Source organism: Physeter macrocephalus, chromosome 7 (assembly GCF_002837175.3).
Source record: "Physeter macrocephalus isolate SW-GA chromosome 7, ASM283717v5, whole genome shotgun sequence".
Classification (NCBI taxonomy): domain Eukaryota; kingdom Metazoa; phylum Chordata; class Mammalia; order Artiodactyla; family Physeteridae; genus Physeter; species Physeter macrocephalus.
Window position 1 is genome coordinate 3386211 of NC_041220.1, and position 9757 is coordinate 3395967.

The 9757-nt window shown below is 45.4% G+C and overlaps 1 protein-coding gene across 7 annotated transcripts in view; it reads left to right on the forward strand.

Annotated features, from left to right (window-relative positions):
* RAPGEF2 (Rap guanine nucleotide exchange factor 2) overlaps positions 1-9757 on the forward strand; it is a 339240-nt gene that overhangs the window by 83292 nt on the left and 246191 nt on the right. The window lies entirely within an intron of this gene.

Below are 9757 nucleotides of genomic sequence, written 5' to 3' on the forward strand. Positions count from 1 at the left end.
GTGTGTGTGTGTGTGTGTGTGTGTGTGTGTGTGTGTGTGTGTGTGTGTGTGTGTGTGTGTGCGCGCGCGTGCGTATGTATACAGCTGATTGACCTTTCCGGTTGTACTTAATCAGATGTTTAAATGTTAACTTAAAATGTGCTCATTCACTGCCTGCTCACTTATTCTGGAGAACAAAAACCAGACTGGCATTCAGTTCACGGCAAATCATTTTCTAGTGCGTTCATCTGTGTCCGTGCAATTAAAATTTGACTACACATTTTGCAGTCTGAGGGATTAAAATAGATACTTCACAATGAAGATCTTTTGTGATGTTTGTTCCCGCTGCCAGAGAGATGTGAATTCGGGGGAGGTGTTCAGCTTGGTCGTGGGCATTGTTCTGAAGTGGAAGTACACATACTGACCCTTGAAAACAGGAATCGTGGACTGATTTAGACACTTGATCTTTTTCTTATTTGTCCGCAAGATGTTTTTAGTTACAGTGAAATTGTTGATTTTTTCCTAATGAGAAATTTTAACCTTCACAGACCAAACTTACTTGCTATTTTCTCCTCGGACACGGTGGTGAACGCAGGGGCGTAACGTGTGTGTCTCAGTTGCTAAACATAACGCTGCCTATTTAGGAGCATAAGAGCTGCCACCTGACGGCTGGTGTTGCTGAATCATTTAACTCTCACATTTTCTTCCCTAAGAGATAAACGTTGAGGAGGAGGGTTACGTGCGGTACGTCCTCTGCTCCTTAGAGTTTAGGAAGTGCTCCTCTGCCTTCTTCAGCCCATCTCCCCTGCACTGAGTCTCCTGGGCTCCCTGCTGCCAGCTAGAAACAGAGCAGGCATGGCAGGGTGTGCTCTGCTTCACCCCGAGGTCCGTTTTGTAATTTTCATGGCTAATTCAAGAGGTACTTACCTTACAATTATCCCTGTCTCAAGTTTAGGAACTGTTCAAAAACTCTCTTTTTTTAAAGATATAGGAACATCTGAGGAAATTTTGGACAAACAGAATAGCTTGAACCTGTATGTTTTACTTCTGGAATTCCTCACCCGCGTGTCTTGTAAAGATGCAGCGCTCAAGAGCCTGGGGCTGAAGGAGTGTATCCAGGCTGAGTCTAGATGACCAGTAACATAATCACCAGGTTTTTTTTTTAACATTTTTATTTTCCTGTGTTTTGATGTGTGCATTTGAATGAAATCAAAGCTCTGGGGGATTGCCTTCCTTTCGGGTATAAATAGTAAGCTCAGAAACAGCCTTCATAGGATTTAGGGTTGAAATTGCTGTTTAAGAACAAACTTAAGAGTTTGACTGAATCAGTTTGCTGTACAGCAGAAACTAACACAACATGGTAAATCAACTATACGCCAAGAAAAACTTTCTTAAGAAAAAAACTTTATTTTTAGGACAGTTTTAGATTTACAGAAAAACTGAGAGGATGGTACAGAGAGTTCTCGTATGTCCTCCACACAGTTTTTCCTATTACTAGTATTTTACAAGGATGGTACACTTGTCACATTTAATAAACTGACACTGACATGTCAAAAAAAAGAAGTTTTACTGAAAATCATGCGCTCCACCGTGGATTTTTCCTTACATTTCCCTGAAGTGTGCGATGATGTAATTTCCTGGGATGTGAGGCAAGAGGGCCCAAGACACCGCAGCAGTGTAGTGATTGGACGTTTTTGTTTTAAACGCTCCGGTTCTTTACCAGGGCGGTGCCCAGTTTAAAATAAGATTTCTCCCTGCTCAGGATGGTAGAAATGAAGTGACTCTAAGGGGAGTGTTGATGGGCCTGTTTCCTGTCCCCCGTCCCCTTTCATCAGCAGCAGAGGAGCAAGGACAGTCGTGGCCCCTGAGCCGCCCTCAGGGATGCCGTAAAGGTCCAGTGTCCTACCTACACGTGCATGAACAGTGGGCGCGCCTTGCGAGACCCAGGCCTAGAGGGACCGCCGGTCCGCTCCGCTGCCTGGTGGCCGTGTGCGCGCTTGCCTCGGCCTGTCCGCGTACCGGGGCTGAGAACACCTCTCCCTGCCTTCCCTTCGCCCCGTTACCCCAGGGCTAGCGTTCGCCCTCCGGACTTGCACACCACCGGCCCTTCTCTCTCCCGGCAGTGCGGCCGGTTGCTAGATGCAGAGATGAGAAAGAGGTGTAAAGGAAAGCAGTGACTTTGGGGTGTCTGTTCTCTGACCGAGGAGATGACAGGTGCCCCCCGGAAGGTAAAACGGCCGCACAGAGCACACGTGGGGTGCCCGTGCTGGTGTGCAGCCCGGGAGGCTGTGACGGCTCAGGAGGGGGGGTCCCTGCGGGCAGGGGGTTTGAGGGGCTTTGTGTTGGGCTGCACCCTGCGCTGCCGGCCGTGTGCGTGGAAGGGGTGCGAGGGTCGGTGACGGGGGGCTCTCCCGGGAAGCCAGCCTGGGGAGCCCTGGAGGCAGGCGGCGACAGGCTTCAGAAGTGCGAGCAGGTCTGCGCTCTGCGGGCGGCTGGCACCCCCCTCTGGTCCCACCAGATGTAAACGCTGGATTGATAGAGCAGGCCATCCGGGGGCCCTTGACGTGTTTCGTGAATAAGTCACTTGACTTTTTTTTTTTTTTTTTTTGGATAGAAATACATATGAAAAGGATGCAGTGATTTATACAAAATCTGATGTATATAAATTTCAGGGCTATTTAAAATTTTGTAATTCTTGGCGTTACTGTGTGCCCGTCTGCAGATCTCATAGGTAAGGAAATCAGCTACCCCACTTTTCAAGGGTCTGTATGTGCCTTGTGTCGTTATGAAACTATATGTCATTTTGGTGGCCCAGCCAAGTAGGTGGAGTCGTGCTGGTGTGCAGACAGAGTCTCGGTAGCGCGTGCAGGGTCTCACATCTGGCAGCAATGGGGAGGAGGACCTGGGCTCTGCTCCATTTGACACCAGCGCTCATGTTCTTTCCACTATCTTTCCGAGGATGGCTTTGACATGTTTCAGCGTAAAGAAATGTGGCCTCTCCCAGGTAAAACTTTTCAGCTTACCCCTGTGTGGGTAGACACAGCAAAGTGTGCAGACTTCTCCCCCTTCTGGCCGTCCCCCGTGCGCTGTGGCCTTGAGCTTGGGCCTTGGATAGTCTAGCTTTTAACCTCCTTGTTAATATCGTTCAGAACGTAACTCTTAATTCCTTGCTAGTGGTCCCTGGCCAGGAAGGCTGCATTACCTTCTTGTCTTGGTGAGGGAGAGCAGTTGTCTCAGTAGCATGCTTCCTGGTCCCGGCAGGGCAGGCAGGGCGCCCAGGCCACTCACTGCGTGGGCCTCCATAGGCCGCAAGCTCTAGTGCGGTCTTGGCCTTAGCTTCTTTGATGTGATTGAGATACAGTCTTTTGTTTTTTAGATGTTGGGGGTAGGAGTTTATTAATTTATTATTTATTTATTTGTTTATTTATTTATTTATTTGTGTTGGGTCTTCGTTTCTGCACGAGGCCTTTCTCTAGTTGCGGCGAGCCACTCTTCATCGCGGTGCGCGGGCCTCTCACTGTCGCGGCCTCTCTCGTTGTGGAGCACAGGCTCCAGACGCCCAGGCTCAGTAGTTGTGGCTCACGGGCCCAGTTGCTCCGCGGCATGTGGGATCCTCCCAGACCAGGGCTCGAACCCGTGTCCCCTGCATTGGCAGGCAGATTCTCAACCACTGCGCCACCAGGGAAGCCCAAGATACAGTCTTTTTAAAGGAATCAACCGTACTTCTTTTTTGTTTTAAAGAATTGGTAACCGGAAGGTTGTGCCTTTGACCACCTCGCTTCTAATTATAGTTCAAATGTGTAGCTTCATAACGTGAAACAAAACTCACTTTAAAGGAAAAGGATATATTCTCTCTCACAGTACAGTGCAAAATATGCCTCTATGGGGGGGGGGGACGTGGAGGATGCGTCTCCTCTTTCAGCACTTCAAAGATCGTGTTAAAATAGACTGTAAGTTGTTAGCCAGTCCCCATGCTGCTAAGCAAGGGAAATGAAACCCTGGTTTTCGGTGAATTATAAGTCTGCTCTGAAGCCGATGATATCCTGAGTGAGCCTCTAAGGAGGTGCTAGAGAATGTGCCCAAGATGTGGGCGCTCTCCCTGACTTCTTCCCGTTGAGCCTGGGTTGTGTTTGCACGCTCTGAGCCAGAGGATCCTTTAGGTTGTGAACAGTCGTTCTCCTGAATGACTTAGAGGGTGCTTTGGGGTTTCGATACATTGTTTCCATTTGGGATTCAAAAAAAGATAGTCTTTTTCATGGAAAACTGCATTCCAGTCATCTGGTCAGTGTTCTTGTCTGCTGGGCTACAGTGGTTTTATGACTTTTCTCTGTCTTCACATAACATCTATTTTTAAAAAAGGATGTCCTTTCTAGAAAAGGCCTATTGTTCTGAAAAATGCTGCTTCCTGGTTAAAGCAATTTGTTCCTGTTTGTATCCAGTACTAGAGAATTTGGGGGGGGGGAATAGCTTATATTTTTTGAGGGCCCTTTAAAATAGTCATAGTCAAGTGGGTTTTATTTGTCCTGGGAGGTGCGGTGGGGAGGTTTGCAAATTGTTTGCAGATCATGGTTTCTGGACAGAAGTGACACAATTTGATGCTTCAGGTGATGTAGTGCTGCAGCATTTTTTTTTTTTCCCTTTAGTCAAGTTTGTTGAAACATAACTTCACTCTGAATGTCTCGTTTGCGTAGAGAGAAAAAAAAAAACAAAAGAACCCAAGAGTGTAAGTCCCTGAAGGGCACACATTTCCCTGTTGCTCTTACGAGGAAGCTTGCTCTGAGATGCTGCCCATGTGGCAGATACCGGGTTGGTTTAAGCAGCAAGAGTCCTCAGCACCCACCTTGTGCCTTTTTGTTTCCTTGCTGGGTGAAGGCCGTTCCTTACCAACTCCTAGGTTATATTAACAAAGGCCAGCCATGAAGGGGAGATGAGGGTTGGAACCTCCACGTGGAAAGTGGAGGAAGCGTGAGGGGCGAGCTCGGAGGGGCCAGGCAGCTCCTGGCAGAGCCTCTGTCCCCGGGTCTCCTCCCTCGCGCCCCCGGGGTATTTCATTTCGGAAATCTCCTACCACCTAGAGATTTGTCTGGACTGGAAATGCAGATGCCAACCGACGGGTCCCCAGGGAAGATGCAGCAAAGCCCTATTGATCACTCATCTCCCTTTAGCTTCTAGACCAGGGCAGGGCGCCCGGAGTGACGGTGGGTGGGCATGATGTGAGGTCGCTGGACACCTGGGGGAGGGTAGAAAAAAATTGATAAGATTCAAAAGGCCATACGTGCCTGTTTCAAAATACCGCCCAGTCCACCTTGCAGAAGAAAACGTGTGTTCCTTTCAGTGTCGTTCATGTCACCTGCAATCCCTCATCACTGGTAAACCTATTTGGCCACCAGGCTCTGTGTTGCAGGGAAGCGTGGCTACAGGGCCGGCCTTCCTTTAGTTTGCAATCTCCCCGGCTCATCTCTGCTCAGTTGTCTTTCATCCCTTGGAGTCGGAGAGCAGAGATTTCCCGATGCCTTTTTCCTAATCTTTCCCAAACCTGTGCTGGTCCCAAGTGAAACGTGCCATGGACTTGTTTGTTGCCTGCCGTCTGGATGTCAGTTTCTTCCTGTTCCTTCTGTTACTTACAAAGAAGAGGTCTCAGGTTGAGGTGGAGTTTATTTGTAAAGTCGTCTAATTACAGCTAGAGGAACCAGCCTTCCGGGTGAAGGCCTCGTGTTAGAATAATGACGTCTGCCCCTCGAGTTTCCAAGCTCCTCGTGGTATAGACCAGGTAAAAGTTTCTTTTGAGATGACTTCTTCTAAGAGTAATAGAGAAACTCTGGACGTAATTGTTGAGCTCATTGAAGAAGCTCATGGTGTGGCCACACATCTAAAATACACGACACAGTTGCACCAGATTCCTTGGTTCTGTGTTGCTTGACTGACACATGTTTAAACTTACTCTGCCCCCACACATCAGGATTATGTGAGGTGCAGGTGTTTTATTTATGCAGCTACACACAGACAGAAGGACAAACTGCATTTTAAATTTGGTCCTGCAGTAATGGTGTAACGCACACGCTCAGTGCATATTACAGGCCCCGAAACAGCTTCCTGACCTGTCGCTTATGTCAGCGCCTTATTGGTAAGAGCTCGCAGTGGTCCTGCACGTTTTTATTAACTAATAAACAATCGTATTGAATCTGCAGGTTTTAGTTATGCATATTGTCTTAAGATGAAGAAATAATGGTAGTAGTTATTGTTCATCGATAGATTCTGTGTAATCATGCAGGTTATACATTCATACTCAAAGTTGCTAAGTTTATGGATGCAATGCTGACACTTGTAATGGGCGTGACATCATAACTTATCCAGGAAGGTGCCCCCTGTCCAACTAGGAAACCCCATAATGTTAAAGAGTGACAGATGAATAAAGTGCCGCAGCATCAAGGAACGTGCTTTTTTACTTGGCTTCTGCTTTGCTGGTTTGAAGGAGAAGACACTCCGTTATTTCCAGGCCTGTTGTCTTTGAAGGGTTAGGGCTATTCTTTTCCTCCACTCTGATTCGAATCTTCCAAATTCTTGTTCCTTCAGGTTCTTTCAGACTTCTTCCTTCTCTAGCTTTCGAAAAACCCTATTTCTTTCTACTCCTTTAGTAAATAGACATTTTTGGTCAGTGTAAATATTATCTTTGCCTGATGAAGGTTAATGAACACAAATAGTCTTGTCTGTTTGCTTCGATGGAAGTACTGGGGGCCTTGGGCAGCTTTAAGGGGCTGATTGGTATTTCAGTGAAAAAAGTGTAAGACTTTCGTGTTGAATTCAGATTATAAGCTCTTCAGAAATGGAAGGGTGGCCTTCTGTACTATGTAACCACTGCAAGTAGCACATATTTGTAATACCTAAAACAGAATGTGAACTTTAGCATTTTTCAGAAGGACTTTCTATTATAAGTATTAAAGAAAACTCATTAATTAGGACATTTTTATTGGCTTTTCCTACCAGCAAATAGAATATTAAGATTGGGGTATGACTGGGGCTTCCCTGGTGGCGCAGTGGTTGAGAGTCCGCCTGCCGATGCAGGGGACGCGGGTTCGTGCCCCGGTCCGGGAAGATCCCACGTGCCGCGGAGCGGCTGGGCCCGTGAGCCGTGGCCGCTGAGCCTGCGCGTCCGAAGGCTGTGCTCCGCAACGGGAGAGGCTACAACAGTGAGAGGCCACAACAGTGACAGGCCTGCGTGTGCCAAAAAAAAAAAAAAAAAAAAAGTACACAACAGTGCTTGCAACATATGCATCGTAGCTAGGTAGTTATTTCTTTTTCCAGAAACCAACAGTGGCTATTGTCCCTTAGACTAAACTGCTGCGGCCTCTCCCGTTGCGGAGCACAGGCTCCGGATGCGCAGGCTCAGCGGCCACGGCTCACGGGCCCAGCCGCTCCGCGGCATGTGGGATCTTCCCGGACCAGGGCACGAACCCGCGTGTCCCCTACATCGGCAGGCGGACGCGCAACCACTGCGCCACCAGGGAAGCCCTAGCTTTCTTGTTTGTATTGCATTTTTAGGTCTAGACTTAGATTTCAATCTATAAATAGCTTTTAAAAGACTTACGGGAAATAACAAAACTACAGATGAATAAAATTAAAGCCTATCAGTTTATTTGAAAGTTGACCATTAGAGGGCGGCACTTTAAATTTCTAGTATTAATAAATTTTAAATTGGGACAATTGAGAATTATAAATGAGGTATTTTTTTCCTCTTAACACATCATAATATTGTTTTAAGGTGTACAGTAATATATTTCAGGCTGAAAACCTTGGAATCCTCTCAGAAAGGTTTTGAATTCCTTACCTAGTTATTCCGTGAGTCACTGTCCCTTCCCTGCACCCTTGATCTATGAACTCAATGTGCACAGATAGTTTGAATTGTTCTCAAAGGTATCCCTAAGGTTGCAGAAATTTTTTTCGTAATCAAAAGAGAAGATTAAATTTAACCAAAGTAGTGCAAGATTTTGTACACTGAGAAGTAGAGAACATAGTTGAAAGAAATTAAGGAACACCTAATTCAATGGAAAAACATCCCATGTCATAGATTGGGAGACTTAATACTGTTATGATGGCTGTACTGCCTGAACTGATCTTCAGATTCAGTGCAATCCTTATTAAAACCCCAGCTGGCTTTTCTGCAGAGATGTCCAAGCTGATTCTAAAATTCAAATGTGAACACAAGGCACCCAGAAAAGTAGAATAAGGTTGGAACACTCACAGTTTCTGATTTCACACTTGCTCCAAAGCTGCATAAATGCGACCGTGGTCGTGGAATGAGGACGGACATACAGACCGATGGGATAAATCTGAGTCCGGAAATGAACACTGACATTTATGGTCAGTTGATTTTCAGCAAGGGCACCACTACAGTTCACTGGGGAAACAATAGTATTTTTAACGAAGGGTGATGGGACAACTGGATATCTGCATGCAAAAGAATGAACGGGGACCCTCACCTTGCTGAATATGACAGTACTTAAAAGTGGATTGTAGACTTAAACGTAAGAGCTAAAGCTGTGGAAGAAGAAGCTCGTAGAAGCAAATATATTAATGAATTGTTGTGACCTTGGATTAGATCATGGTTTCTTAAATGTGACTCTAAAAGCATATGCAAGAAAAGAAAAAATAGGTAAACTGGACTTCATCAAAATTAAAAACTTTCTGCTTCAAAGGGCATCATCCACCGAAAGGGAGAGAATATTCACTGAGGATGTACCTGATAAGGGCCTTCTATCCAGAATACATAAAGAATTCTTAAAATGCAATAATAAAGACACATAACCCAATTAAAAAGTGAACAGCAACTGACAAAGGATTAATGTCCAAAATATACAAGCATCTCATGCAGCTCAATGGCACTGGTAAAATTCCTAGAAGAAAACATGGACAGTAAGCTCCTTGGCATCAATCTTGGCAATAATTTTTTGGACTTGATGCCCAAAGCAAAGGCAACAAAAGCAAAAATAAACAAGTGGAACTACATCAAACTAAAAAGCTTCTGCACAGCAAAGAAACCATCAATAAAATGAAAAGGCAACCTATGGAAGGGGAGAAAACATTTGCAAACCATATATCTGTTAAGGAGTAAATACCCTATATACAAGGAACTCATACAACTCAATAGCAAAAACAAACCAAAACAAAATTTATAAAAATCTGATTTTTAAAAAATGGCCAGAGGACCTGAATAGGCATTTCTCCAAAGAAGACATACAGATGGCCAACAGACACATGAAAAAATGCTCAACATCACTAATCATTAGAGAAATGCAAATCGAAACTACAGTGAGGTATCGCCTCACACCGGTCAGAATGGCCATCATTCAAAAGTCTACAAACAATAAATGCTGGAGAGGGTGTGGAGTAAAGGGAACCCTCTTGCACTGTTGGTGGGAATGTAAATTGATACAGCCACTATGGAGGACAGTATGGAGGTTCCTTAGAAAACTAAAAGTAGAACTACCATATGACCCAGCAATCCCACTGCTCGGCATATTCCCTGAGAAAACCATAATTCAAAAAGTGTCGTGTACCACAATGTTCATTTCAGCACTGTTTTGCCATAGCCAGGACATGGAAGCAATATGTGTCCATCGATGGATGAATGGATAAATAAGATGTGGCACATATATACAATGGAATATTACTCAGCCATAAGCAGAAACGAAATTGAGTTATTTGTAGTGAGGTGGATGGACCTAGAGTCTGTCATACAGAGTGAAGTAAGTCAGAAAGAGAAAAACAAATACTGTATGCT